The sequence below is a fragment of the Humulus lupulus genome, chromosome X, assembly GCF_963169125.1.
Source record: "Humulus lupulus chromosome X, drHumLupu1.1, whole genome shotgun sequence".
In the NCBI taxonomy this organism is placed as follows: Eukaryota; Viridiplantae; Streptophyta; class Magnoliopsida; order Rosales; family Cannabaceae; genus Humulus; species Humulus lupulus.
Genome location: NC_084802.1, coordinates 43,528,013 through 43,543,252, shown reverse-complemented (window position 1 = coordinate 43,543,252; position 15,240 = coordinate 43,528,013). Strand labels below are relative to the sequence as shown.

The 15,240-nt window shown below is 35.0% G+C and overlaps 1 long non-coding RNA gene across 1 annotated transcript; it reads right to left on the bottom strand.

The window, feature by feature from the left end:
- Window positions 1-9,160: 9,160 nt before the first annotated feature.
- LOC133804349 (uncharacterized) lies at window positions 9,161-11,617 on the bottom strand. Its single transcript, XR_009878440.1, has 2 exons — window positions 11,250-11,617; window positions 9,161-9,390 (listed from the first exon to the last, which is right to left on the bottom strand). It is a non-coding gene; the product is annotated as an uncharacterized LOC133804349 (long non-coding RNA).
- Between the last annotated feature and the right edge of the window lie 3,623 nt (window positions 11,618-15,240).

The window sequence follows — 15,240 nt, the reverse complement described above, 5'->3', positions numbered from 1 at the left end:
TTTAAATTTTTTTAATGAAAAATTACTTATTTTAATTGTTCTAGTCATTAATTAAATAATATATATTTATATATAAATTTTTGTTGGCTTTAATTATTTTTTAAAATTAAATAATTAAAATCTTATCAAATAAACTTTTTTAAATTCATAGTTTTATTTAGAATTTTTTTTAATATTTTATTATATTGAAATTAATAGGTATCTTTTTTCAAAAGAAATTAGAAAAAAAATATTTAATTTTAAAACTAGAATGTATCATATCTTTATATATATATATATATAATATGAATCTAACGAATTCTTGGTTTAATGATGTTATACCCAATTTTTGAGACAGTTTATCAGCTCGAGAGTATGTGTGATGAGCTTGGATGTTAGGATACTATCAATTACATAATAAAAATAAACAACAATTTCATTAATAAGTAATGAGTTGTACTAGGTCGGAGACAAAGTGATGGGTTTTTCCGAGGAAAGGCAGAGGGGTCGGCTCGGAAGTAATTAATTATTTCAGCTCGAATGAATGTCAAGAATTAGCTTGAAAGCATGTTAAAGACTTAGAATAATAGTACATCAACACTTGAATGAACGGTTCCTGTAACATCCCAAATTACCTAATAAGGCTTAGGGCCTTGATTAGGAGGTCAAGATGGTAATTTATGAAGATATATGCTTATATGATATATATTTGTGTATAATTATGTGATTATGTGAGTTATATGATAATATAATTAGATATTCATGTTTAGGAGTATTATATATGCATGTGTGCCCGTTTCTTATTAGAAGGGAAATTTTCGTAATTTGGCCCGTTATGGGCATACCTGTATATGTGTGCATATATGTGATATATGTGAGAGACCACATTATTATGTGGGTTTATCTGGGTTATTCGGCACGAGATGATCCTAGGGAGCAAGTTAGCGGGAAAGTCATAGAGGGACCCAATACCCGACTCAGGGCAAGTCAAGGGGTATTGTGGGTAATTAATACATTATCGGGTTATCGGATAATGAGAATAAGTATTCGAGGATATATTTGGAGTTAATGAGATTAGGAGGGGATATCGGGGACTTTGACCATTTTGCCCTCAAGGACGTTTTGGTACCCCGAGCCTCGGGACTAGCTTAAGATTACTTAAGCCTTAAGAAAGCAAAACCAAACACAACAAACACTCAGCTTCTCCCTCACTCCCAACCGACTCTCTCTCTCTCTCTCAACTTTGGTGTGGAAAATCTTGAAGAAACCAAGGAATTGAAGGCTTGGGTTAGGATTCAGGATTGGTTGTTGCTAGGAAATCATCATTCACTACAGAGGTAAAGCTTCAATCTCTGTTTTAATTGAGTTTTGTTAAGGTTTCTTAGTGTTCTTGAGCTTTGAATTTGAGTTTTTGGTGGAGTTTTGATTGTGTTGAGCTGGGGTTTTGTTACTAGTATTATGCTGATATTGCTCTGAGGATTTAATTGTTGTTCTAGGATAGATTTGGGGTGGTATTTATTGAGTTTGGTTGGAGAAAAACAGAGGAATTCTAGGTTCGCATGTGATAACTCTACAAAATAAAGTTTTTTTACCATATTTTTTATGTTAATTGTTGCTTAGTTTTTGAGTTTTTAAATAACTTATTAAGTTTTTAAGTAATTTTTTATTTATTAGTCTTATTGTAATTTTTTAAAGATCTTTATATGTTTTTATAAATATTTTATTATAATATGTTGTAGTTTAATTATTTAAAATTAATATTGTTAAGCTACAAGTAAAAAGTTACAATTTTGAGCTTAAATGTTTAAGCATATTAAGTTTTAATTAATATTTTTATGAAACTTATGTTGTATATTTTATTATTGAAAATATTTAGTTTTAATTTATGTTTATTTTTTAGAGAATTTGTTGCATTTTTTGCTCTTGAAAAAGCAAGAAAAGTGAAGGAAAAATGACATTTTTGAGAGAAAAGAAAGAGAAAAAACAGGAGGCCCAAGCTCCAGCCTTCCTTCTCGTCACCGTGAGCCTGCCTGCCTCCATACGGCCCAAGCCCAGCATACGACCCAAGCTCCACCCTTCCTTCTCCTCACCGTGGGCCTGCCTGCCTCCATACGGCCCAAGCCCAGCTCCACGGCCCAATCCGCACCTGCCACCTCCAGCCACGCCCCCAGGCCCACCACCGAAGCCCCCCAGCCACCCGAGCCTCCTGCCTCCAGCCTTTGGGCCCTCCCTGCACAAACCAGCCCAATCTCTGCCAGTAGCCTCCTTCCCAGCCAGCAGCCCAAGCCACACGGCCCAGACCGAGCCCCAGCCAGCTGCCTCCCCTTCCTGGCCCAGCCACCCAACCAGCCTCGTTTGTGCTTTTTGAGCCCAACAATTGCATCTTTGTCCCCAATGTCTAAAAATGTCATATTTTTACCCAAACATTTTCACAAAATTTACTCCAAAATCATCATTACACCCTAAAATTTACCCATATTTGTCGTATTATTATTAATTTAAATAATTTAATCAATTTAATTAATTTAAATTGATTATTTTAATACTCTCATTTTGGCTATAAATAGAGAGTTTTCAAGACCATTTGAGTGTGCTTAATTTGGGGGTTTACACTACAAAATTTCTACACTTGGAAGACCACTCCATTCTCTTCATCTTTTTCTTCTTTTTGGTCATTTTTCTATGAGTTTTTAGAGGAAAATTTTGGGGGTTCCTCCTCCAAGTTTTCCTATTTATGTTTGTAATTTATATTCTAGTTATGTGCTTCTAATCTTTTTCATAAGATTATTAAGATCATGATGAAGCAACTTGTAACTAGATAATATTTATGTTGTATGTTGATTTCCCTTATAATGCAACAAAGTTTATGATTTTTTCTTCTTCATATATGTCTTTCATCTTTAATATCTCATATTTTAGATTGTTAGATAATATGCATTTTGTTCTTCATTTTGCAAAACATAATATTCTTTGTGTAAGATGTGTCATTAAATTGTACACATCCAATGCTTAGAACAAAAATATTATGTTTTGCCTTATAAATAATTTTATTTGATTTTTTGTTGTTTCCTTAGGTTGATTCACATTAAATACTTTGAAATTATACTTTTTGAAAAGTGAAGAAAAATCTTATCTTTTTAGAAGTAATTTGTGCTTAAAATTATAAATCTATTTGGAAAATGATAGTTTGACTTATTTTAACTATCACTAAAACTTGGGAATCAATATACTAATAAGTATTATTAAACTTACATTTTGCGGATTCTAGTATCTTAATAATCTTTCTTTTAACACTTATTTTCAAATCATTAATAGTTTATTTTTATTCTCTTAAATAGCTTTTATTTTCAATCTTTTATTTTATGTCTATAACATTAAAACTCAATAATCTTTGGAGCTAGGCTAGAATTTATTAATTTTGGTTTAAAATAGTTTTCTTTTTTATTTTAGACAACTCCTTTGGGTCCGACATCCTTGCTTACAAGATCACTATTATATATGAACGATTCGTGCACTTGCGATTTACATATTTAAAACATACCCATCTTGGGTCCATCAGCAGGGTCAGGTTGCAGCCCTATTCTTGGGGCTCTGCGACCCAACCGAACCCAGGGCTAGATGGGGGTTTCTGCTTTGGGGGCGCGCCGTGACCCTCTAGGGCAGGTTGCGGCCCGACTCCAGGTTCCAAGCAGGAGGGAGCCTCTGACCTAGGAGGCACGCCGCAGCCTTTAGGGGCAAGTCGTGGCCCGCCTGGGCTATTTTAGCCACCATAAGTCTTGAGTGACGGGAATTTAAACCTAAGGGCTCAGGATCGATTCTACTACCCGGTTTAGTGGAATTTTTACGTCCCGGAGGCTAGGACTCGGTTCAGAAGCCTTTATTTGCTCGTTATTGATGGGATCATATATTATGGTTGTGACTAGATTATCGCTAGGGGCTCGGAACAGGGATCGTGCTCGAGGGTCGTCCTTATTTTATGCTGTACTCGGACCTAAGGTAAGAAAACTGCACCTAATACGTGATATATGTGAACAAGCCTGATTGCTCATTATAACTTTGATTAGGGCATGGGCCCTTGAGAATGTAAGTGTTTGAGTTATGATTACGTTTGTTGGTTAAACATACTTGAATATTCAGTTTCTGGCTAAGTGTTATATGATTGTTAGCATGGTTTGCATAGCTAGGGCTCAGCCTCGTTAGGGAACATGGTTATTACTATGTTTGCATTTAATTGATGGTGTTATATGATTAATATGTATGCATACTTGTATTGTCTGAAGTATGCTTATTTGTAGCTGTATCTGAATACCTGGTTCAGGGCTTGACTTGCTAGTTAAGGGCGGCAATAGCGGGCTGCACGCTGGTCGAAAGGATTAGGCCCAATCAACAACATACTATTACGTTGGTCGACCCTATGTTCGTTGGAAAACAAAACGTTTGGCTAGCTTTATAGCTAGTTACTCAGAGCTAAGGGTGAGGGCCCCATGTGATTCTATGGTAACATCGCTAGGGCATAGGGCCCCGGGGTTGACTCTATGGTCATATATTCAGGTCATTTATTTGTAATTGTTTGCATGCATGAGTAGGTCATTACTGTTGGGCATGCTAGATATGTATGTAGAACATGTATTTACTGTTCATGCACAATTTTAAGTTTTCTTGCTGAGCCTTGGCTCACAGGTGATATGTAGTGCAGGTAAGGGGAAAGGAAAGCTTGACCAGCCATGAGTTGGAGAGCTTCGGTGGCGGCGTTTAAACGTTTATTTGTAATAGTTTGGGATCCCATGTATGCATGAAACTTTTTAAATGAAAAGTCAATAGTTCCTTTGACTAAAAATTTTAACCCTAACCTTAGTTACACGTTTATAACCAAATGACTTGATTAGCGAGTCTGACACTATTTAAAGTACACAGTGTAATGGTTCTCGATTAGGAGGACGTTACAACTTGGTATCAAAGCTGCCAAGGTTTAAAGGTTTCTGAAGACTGGCTGGGCATGTACACTCACCACTAAAGACAAGCTCGACTCAGGGTTTGGTAACTATTTATGTGGTTATGTGTTTAGCTGCTTAAATGTGATATAAATGCCTTATCTGCATGCTTGATTAGGGAGCATGAGATAATCTGATAGGGCCTGGTCCTTGACTATTGCATGAATAATAAAGAACGTGCTTATTAGAATTATTATTGTTTGTGAATGTAAAGGATCCGCTTATTAATGTTATTATACGGACATGTAGGTCAAGATACGCTTATTAGCGTTATTATTTTCATATAGGCCAGGAAATGCTTATTAGCACTGTTAACACTGGCGGAGATTAAAGAACATGCTTATTAGCATTATTATGCATGTATAAATGTTGGAACATGCTTATTTGCATCGTTAATTACTTATGAATGCCAGAAATGCTTATTAGCATTGTTGTTCGCTGATGAATATCAGGAAGTGCTTATTAGCACCATGATTGAGTATATTACGTGTTGGCATGCTTACTAGCATTGCATCTGTTGTTTGTCTATTTGATCTTGGACCGTCAGGTGGCAAGAGGTATAGTTATTACTTACCTAATGGCAGATTTGATCACTGCAGAGTGGGTTAGATATTAGTATGATTCCTCAAAGGTCAGAAAGCTTGGCTGGCCAAGAGATACAGGCTAGGGAAGAGAATGACCAGGGCTAGGCCCCACCGCCAGCTCCAGAAAACTGGCAACAGGTGCTTGCTGGTATGCAAGCTAGGTTAGAGAGATAGGACGATGAGATTCACCTCTTGAGGCAGCAACAGGTTCCAGCAAGGAACCCAGAGCTTGCAGTACCAGCAATGACACAGTCGGAGGTACCAGCGGTAGTACAGCCCCAGACAGGGGGAAATAGATGGGAACCCCTCTATGAGAGGTTCAGGAAACAACACCCTCCAGTTTTTTAGGGAAGCTCATGTAATACCCTAAACTCCAGGGACCGTTACGGTGTGCCATTTGAACAGTGCTAAACTCGCTAATTGAGTCATTTGGCCATAATCGTGTAACTAAGTATGATTAGCAGGTTAGGGATTAAAAATTTTGGTTAAGATATAACGTTTCACTAAAACGTTTACTGTATACATTGGGATCCCAAAAATATAATTTAAAGGTACATTACAAGAAAATATTTACAACCAGCCGATCTAAGCGGCAAAATATGGTTTAACCCTAGTTCCTCTTTAAACCCTCGGTCGTGGCGGTCGAGTAACCGCATATGTACACATCGTCACCTAAGCTCTCCAACTCATGGATGGTCCATCTTTCTTTTGCCTTTACCTGCACCACATAGCACCCGTGAGCCGAAGCCCAGCAAGAAAACTCAATATGCTCATGATTAGTAATATCATGTCACAAAATCATATCTGGCATGCCTAGCAATTATAGCTCTATTCAAGCATGCAAATGAATTCAGATAATGATGGGGTATCCAGGATAAGAAATCCTTCCCTTCTAATTGAATGACTATCAAGTCAATCTTAATCAGATGAGTGATTTAACACTGGTGGTTCCGCTAACCATAATGAGTGACTGACAAGCAAGTGACCAAGGGCTCAACACCCATAGCCATGCAAATGATGATCATTATGATCATATAGAGCTTATAGCCCTGAACAGATGAGAGAATCTCACTTTGAGGTTCTGTTTAACCATAATGAGTGCCTGACAAGAAAGTCACTACGGGGCTCAACACCCATAGCCATGTGACAAAACAGTCACCTGGGCTTTCTGGCAACGGCTCTAATCAGATGAGTGACTGACGAACAAGTTACTATGGGGCTTGGCACCCACAACCATGTGACGAAACCATCACCTGGGCTCAGTACCCACAACCATGTGACTAACAGTCACTGGGGCTCTCTGGCCCTGGCTCCAATCAAATGAGTGACTGTTGGGTAAGTCACTCGGGCTCAACACCCATAGCCATGTGACTAACAGTCGCTAGGGCTCTCTGGCCCTAGCTCTAAGTAACTAGCCTTTGGCTAGACAAGCGCTTATAATTTTCATCGAACTTGAGGTTGGTCCGACATTAATGCTCATTTGAGTCATTCAATGCAGATGTCGATTAGATGTAATCTTTGTCGGCTTGCGTTAAACACGCTAAGATCGTTCTTGACTTATTAGTTAATATCAGGTGACCAGTGTTCAGTACTACTGCCGAACTTGACTAGTGAGTCACAGCTTCATAGTTAATACTGACACCATTGCCAATTCTGACTATTTAGTCCATGCCATGCACAAGTAAGTAATGCTACCAGGCATATATCATATGTCAAATATCCAAATATAGGGCATACATCATGCTTACTTAACAGTTGCTAGCATAATTATGATCATGCACAAACACAGAGACTCAAGCTCTGATCAATCTCATATTCAATATTCATGGCATGCCCTAGCCACATGTTTCTCGTGCATCACATGCATCACATACTGGGTGCAATTTTCATACCTTTGGTCCAAGCACAGGTTACCAATAAACAAGCCACAAGCATGATCCTGATTCCAAGCCCCTAATGATAACCTAGTCACAACCATAATATAAAACCTCATCAAAATAAGTAAATAAATACTTCCAAACCCAACCCAAGCCTCCGGGACGTTGAATCTCACTCAACTGGGTAGTAGGATCGATCCCAGGCCCTTAGAGTTAAGTTACCATAATCAAAACACCATTTTGGCCACAAATGGCCTCAAGCGCCGCAGCCCTACCTCCCAAATGTCGAGGCCCGCCTCCAAACAGAGGCAGAACTCTTCTCTGCCTGAGTCTAGCGCCGCAGCCCTAACAGCCCATCAGCAACCTTCACCTTCTTCATCGAGCCTGGGCCGCGGCGCCCAAGAACAGGGTCGCTGCCCAACCACGAACCAGCTATTTTTCCTCATTTTCTCCATTTAAAAACCTTCCAAAAACCTATCCAAACATCTATAAATTCCAAAATCAAAGTTCTCAAACATCCCCATGATCCAAAACTAACAAAACCCAAGCTTCAATTCAATCAAAATCTTATCAAAACACAAAGTCCAATCCAAGCTTAAAAACTTTAAAAACTTAGAACTTAAAACTTGAATTACCTTCGATTGAGTTGTTTCCCAACTAAATCCTCCAGCTAATAAGCTTCTAATTTTCCCTAGGATCACTATGCCTTGATCCTCGCTTGAATCCAAGTCCTAGAACTCAAGTTTCCTTTGAAAATGCGATCGGGAGACAAAAATGGAACTTTGAAGGAGAGAGAACGTTCTGAACGTTCTTTTTATTTCTTAACAGGTTACTTCAAGCTTAAGTAGCCTCAAACAAATCCTAATACTCGAGGTCCCGAAAACGTCCCCGGGGGCAAAATAGTCAAAACCTCCAAAATTTCCCCCTGATCTTACTAACTCCCAATTTATCATCAAAATCTTATTCCCATTACCCAATAACCCAGTAATGCTAAATACCCATTGACTCACTCCAAGTCAAGCATGAATCCCATTGTGACTTTCCCACTAGCTTACCTCCTAGGATCGTCTTTTGTTGAGTAGCCCTAGCATAACCAAATAATATTGAAGCACCACACACATATCACATATATGCCAAATATGCCCGCAATGGCCAAAATATGAAAATCACCCAATTAATAAAAAATGGTTCACATGCATATTTAATACACCTAAACATGCATATAATAATTTAATAACATAATAAATCAATTATGGCCCTCCCGGCCTCCTAATCAAGGTCCTAAATCTTATTAGGAAATTTGGGGCATTACAGCTCAGATCCACTAAAGGCTGAACAGTCGATGACCCACTACTACAAAAAATGATTTTTAGGACTTGCGGGGCGAGAGTCCTCTAGCATTTCGAGTCCTAATAATCTGCTTGAGTGCTTTTAATTAAGTTTTTAGGACTCGTATTGCGAGTCCTAAAAAATATGGTGTGAGTCTTAAAAAATCTGATTGAGTGCCTTTAATTAAGTTTTTAGGACTCGCAATGCGAGTCGCGAGTCCTAAAAAATCTGGTTGAGTGCTTTAAGTAATTTTTTAAGAGTCGCTTTGCATGCCCTTAAAAGTAATTTTTTTTATAAAAAAAATGTAGCTACAATTTTCATTTTGATTTAGAAAAAATATATCCCTTTGAGTGTCCAAAATGTATTATATATGTTAGATTTCTAAAATTTCAAAAGAAAATACAACAAAATAATTTTTTATTAATTACTCAAAAATATCATTTCAGTATTTAGTCTACTCGGCTTACAAAATTATATTACATGATAGTTTATACTACAATAAAATTTTATCATCACCAAATATTAAACAAGAAATGTATACAATGTTAGTGAAATATATTTTTTATTCTAAAAACTTCAACTGTCAATGTTGTCTAGTATTGCGCCAAAGAAATGCATCTCAATATAGACCTGCACATTATAAAAAAGTTCTTTAATTATAAATATATTATAATTCAAACTTATAAATAAGTAGACACACATAACAATTATAAATATATATAGTAAATGCGAGAATCAAACTATCATTATCATTATATGTATTCATATAGTCAAGAAGCAAACAATATCTTGTTAGATAGTACTATTTCATAAAATGTTATTCATTCAGTACATAGAGGTATTTCAAAACAGCAGCAAACTACACTAAAATTAGCAAAAAAATAGACCATAAATCTAACATATTAATCCATTCAACTTAGTTAATAAAATACACCAAAAATCTATCACAAAATACACCAAAAAATCTAGTTGCACAATACAGAAAATATACCATTAAAACAATAGCAAAATATACCATTAAAACTTTGGATCACAAGATCATGCTCCAATCTTTGACAGACCTCAGTTAGTCTCCATTGCACAATAGAAAACTAAATTTGTAACAAAATTTTAATAATTATACTATTTAATTTTGTTATAACTTTGTAATATAATTCGGCACTTACTAAGTTTGGGGGCTCAACTTCCCCTAATTTTCTCTTTGTATTTTAAATTTGTAAACAAAATAGATATTAACATAAAATGTTATGAAAATTTGTTAAAAAAAAGTCTCATTTTTTTTTTAAATGCAATTAGTCCCTTAAGAAATTTTTTTAGCTCCATAAGAAAAAAATTCATAATCTAAACCCAGAAACACCAAATATAAGCACAATTGAAAGAGATTGAAAAATATCATCAGGAGTTAGAGACAACTCAAGCCTTTAATGAAACCCCTTCTACGCAACTAAAACCATCAAATATTTTAAGAAAAAAATACTCACTTCAACTGCCTGTGAAGTAACCCCAAGCGTTGATTCTAGATAATAAATTTCTTCATGCTATAAAAATATATATTCCTAAAAACTAAATATCATATATCCTAAATCTATTTCAAATCATATAAACCCTAGAAATTAGGTTAAAAAGGTAAGAAAATAAGCCACAATCACCAACGTAAGCTTAGTTAAAGGTTCACAATAGGTGGCAGAACAAACACCGTTGAAGGATCTTTCTAAGATTAATTTTCAGAATGTTATATTATATGTATGATTCTAAAATCTCACGGACGGGGTTTATTCAGCAACCTGTTTTACTCTTTTGGGAGAGAAAAGATGAGGATTTGATTCAAATTCTAGAAAGACCTATCCTGCACTTATAATCTCGAAAGCACAAATCTGTGATAACATAGATCACATAGTTACTCTAAATCGGCTTTTTTGAGGCTTTGATTAAGCAAATTTTGTGATTAGTAGTAAAATTTAAATTCACTTAATTATTAATTAGGCGGTCAAATGTTAAATATCCAGATCACAAATTTATCATTGTGGTAGCCATCTTTTTCATATTTCCACACAAAACTAAGTACAAAAAAATCTATAGAAAATCAGACAGCATATCCCTAATTTACTAGCCTAGCCATATGTCACAATCAACACCAACATGTCAAACAAATCAAACAGCACACAGGTTTTCATCCATATATCACCGCAGCACACAAAATTCTCATAACCTACTTCACTAAGACATGCAAGTTTTCAACTTTCCGTTATCACCGCAGTACACAGAATTCCCAGAACCTACTTCACTACGGATGAATATCTAAGATATTCAAACTCCACTAAGTACAAAAATATTTGACAGATAGCCATAAATAAGAAGTCTTAACTCAACTAGGAAACTATTTTTTTATAATTCAAACTCAGATAAGCTCTAATAAAAATCTTTAAAATATATGAAAGTAAAACTGCAATCAATTTCTAATTACATGAAACATGTTTGGTATTAATTACCTGTTCTACACCTTGAACTGAGGACCTTTCCTTTCTGGAAGCATCACCATGTTCAGCTTTAGCAGCTAAACTGTCATGGACGTCCACAACATCCTATTAACAGTGGCAAACGTGTGAAGTAAAGGCAGTGAGAATATTTACAAAAGCAATTCATAGTGCTTATAATAATAGACCAATTTCAAGCAAAAAAAATATTCTAAATGTTATTGCTGCAGTGCAGGAATAAAATCCACAATAGCAAGAACTCCTAAAAAAGACTCCATCAATCAAAACCATCACACAAGAAAAAGAAACTGACAATTTATTCTTCCTTATGATACTACAACAAGTAGATGTAGCTGTTTCGCATATGTATATGTAGAAAGAAAAAATTCTAACATTGTACAACTTCTAGTTCTTGTGCTGCTCAAAATAATGAGTTAATGAAAGCATCAAAATATAAATTAGTAAAATATAACCATGGCATGGTCCAAGATATTCCTATATTAATTATTTATAATCACACTTATTAATTTAGAGATGAGTAGTCTTAGACCACAACAATAATTAAGGTAAATCAAATCATAAAGATTAGTTAAATATTAATTGAGTTTTGAGTATAGCTAAGCTAAGGAGGACTGAGTCCACTTAAGAAGCTGATTGTGATTGTTTTACAGTAGTACTACTAGTTGTACATTTCAAGAAAAATTACATAATCCTCAGCTCTACAAATTCATGTTATACAATTACAAAGGAAGCCAAGATATGAATAACAATTGATATTTTGTGCACACAAGTTTCAAATTTTGACTAATATACAGTTTAAAGAGATCACTTAATATGGCATGAAAAAGATCACTCATAAAGCCTCCATAGGACATTCCTATCTTTGCTGGCATAACTCACTTAAAAACAATAAAATTGTTAATAGAGATTGAGTGTACCAAACTTCAATGGCGTGAAGTTTGCATTCTTAGGCTTTACTTTATCTTACCAATCCTTATTTATATTCTACATTTAGGATTGACTAATTTCTAAAATTACATTCACATGAAGACATATATATCAGTACTAGATGTGTAGTAGAGTTGTGCTTAATTATACCTGTTCCATTTCCATACGAAAGATCTAATACTTTGAGCTTTGCTCTCAAAATTTGCATGATCACTGCAAGTAATCCAAAATGCCTTTTCAGGTCTCCAATCTGAAAGTTTGCATTAAAATCAAATGAAGTTTGAAACTAATAAACATTAATTTGAAATCTAAGCTCAATTAATTAAACCAGATTTTGTAATCTTACAACTCAGAAATTACTTTGGACACTTTAATTAATCTTTCATAAGTATTATTATTACAAGGGAGAGCCAATAATTTTGAAGAAAACTTTGATTTCATGAATATTCAATCACCTGACAACTTGAGCCTAAATGATGATTGAAAATTAATCAAATTCTTAAGTAATTCTTGTTATTATTACCTTCATGAATTTGGGAGCTCCAAAGTATTCTTCTTGTTGAAGACGTCAATATATATACTCATTTAAATAAGTTTTTAGAATAATGAAGTCAATATATATACCCATCTCCATCAAACCTGCACACATAGCAAAGGAAACAAAATCAGTGTCCAAATCTGACACCTAATATACAAGTTAGTTTCAAATGATCAAGATGACAACACTCAATTCAAGAAGACTTTATTTTTATATAAAATACAAGGTTGTTTATTCAGTTATTAGTCCTAGGTTGACTAATTTTAGTAAGTCTAGTTAAGTCCTATGTATAATAACCAGATCAGTTTTTTATCTGTAGACTAGCATTTAACATTATTCAAAGTAAGAAAATCATTGAGAGAGTTTTGAAAGCTCAAGACTTGTTGTTAATCTTTTCTCTTTTTTATTGCTTTCAGTTAAGTTAAATCTCTTGTTTCCAACTATCAAATAACCACCTAATAATAGTTTTACATCTGAACTAGTTTATTTATTCTGAAAAATTATTACGCTATGATTTTTCCAATAAGGAGGTTAAATGACAAAAAGAGAAATGTGACCCTTCGAAACAAAATAAACTAAGCTCAAAATCTATCAAAAAAATTGGTTTTCACTACCTATAATTTGATTAATACAACTTATAAAATGATCAAAAGTAAAGATGTGTAGATACCAGTGATATCCAGCTAGTGGAGCAAACTTGAGACCAACTCAAAGAAACTCTCCATTTAAGCACTCCTGCATATGTATAGTATAGCATATATATATACAATATATACACACAAGTAGCTACCATGTTATATTCTAAGAAAAAGCTCAATATAATAAAGAGAGGCCACGAAAGAGTTATATAATTATAAATATATATTATATTTAATCATCTAACAATAATAATACAAAAGGCAATAGTAATTTGAGCACACAAAAACTAGAATCACTCATAGTTTCATTAAATCATATTCTGTAGTTTCTTTGCATCAATTTCTCAAACACTTGAAGAGCATCAACCATTAGTTTAAGCGATCCATATGCCTTGGTTTCCTTACACTACTTTCCAGCTCAAGATAAAAAACATCCAAAAGATAATATCAGAAACTAACCCGAAAATTTTCTTGTAACTCTAGGAAATTTAAACAAGCAAAAATTTAAATCCCAAATCACACAGCCACCAAGCCAATGAATCCCAAATCTCAAAATACACCCAGCCAAATAATTGGAATACATCAAAGCCTCCAAACAACTTCATATGAAACCTTACAAAATAGAATATATAGGCATTATAAATCTATTCATATATATATAATATTTATACATATATTTCTCAAATCTATATACATATGGAAAAAAAATTGTTAAAGAAAGCATACTTAGAGCAGAGACCACTGCCGCGACCCCTGTGAGGCCACCGCTCCACCAACTACGACAGATTGAGGGGCATACCTCAGATTGTTCAATGCCCCAACAGTCCTTTACTTGTCCAAAAGTAGAGCCTGGAGGCTTCTGCTCGCGGTGGAGAATGGCAACGAAGGGCTCGCGAGGCTGGAGTTTCAGCGGTGTCTGGTACTCCTGATCGATTATCTGGACGCCGGCAACCATCGGAGGGCAGTCGTTCGGGCCTAGCAGAGCAGAGAGCATGTGAGAGAGAGAGATGGAGAAAGGCAAGTATGGATCGGGTAGGGTGGGAGAGAAAAATGGATTTGGCACTTATATTTTATTTATTTTATAAATAAAAATAAGAGTATATTATTCAGATAAAAAAATGTGATTATAAAACTCCCAATTCTATATTCCTAATATTATAAAAAAATAATTTTAAAAATCAAAACTATACAAATTCTCTTAAAAATTATAATAATTGTTCCATAAAATAATTTTATGCTCTTTTACTTAACAATTTTAAGGACTTGCTTTGAGAGTCATTAATACTCTTTTAGGACTCACAAAGCGAGTCTTTAAAAGTCACCATTCCTAATTTTTCAGCCCAGGTGTTTTTAGGACTCGCAAAGCAAGTCCTTAAAGAGTATTAAAGACTCCCAAAACAAGTCCTTAAAATTGTTAAGTAAAACACTCCTTTTTTAGCCCAGATTTTTTTAAGACTTGCATATTTTTTTAGGACACTCATTGCGAGTCCTAAATTGTGTTTTTTCAGGACTCTCATTGAGAGAGTCCTAAAAACTCCATAAATATTTTTAAGGATTTGCATTTATGCGCGTGTCCTAAAAAAGTGTCCCGTAAAGGGTATTTTGTAGTAGTGCCATGATAACCACCATCCTAGATTTCACGAGGGTAGGTCGTAATGAGAGAGTGGCCTGCGCTATTTACATGTTTCAGGAGGATGCCTGAATATGGTGGGAGGTGGTATCCCAGACCAAAGCAGTAAACACCATGGAATGGGAAGAGATCAAAACTTTGTTTAATGAGAAGTACTACAACGACACAGTTAAAGTTGCGCAGGCTGAAGAGTTCAGAAAATTACTTCAAGATAACATGACAGTGACTCATTATGCCCTGAAATTTGACAGA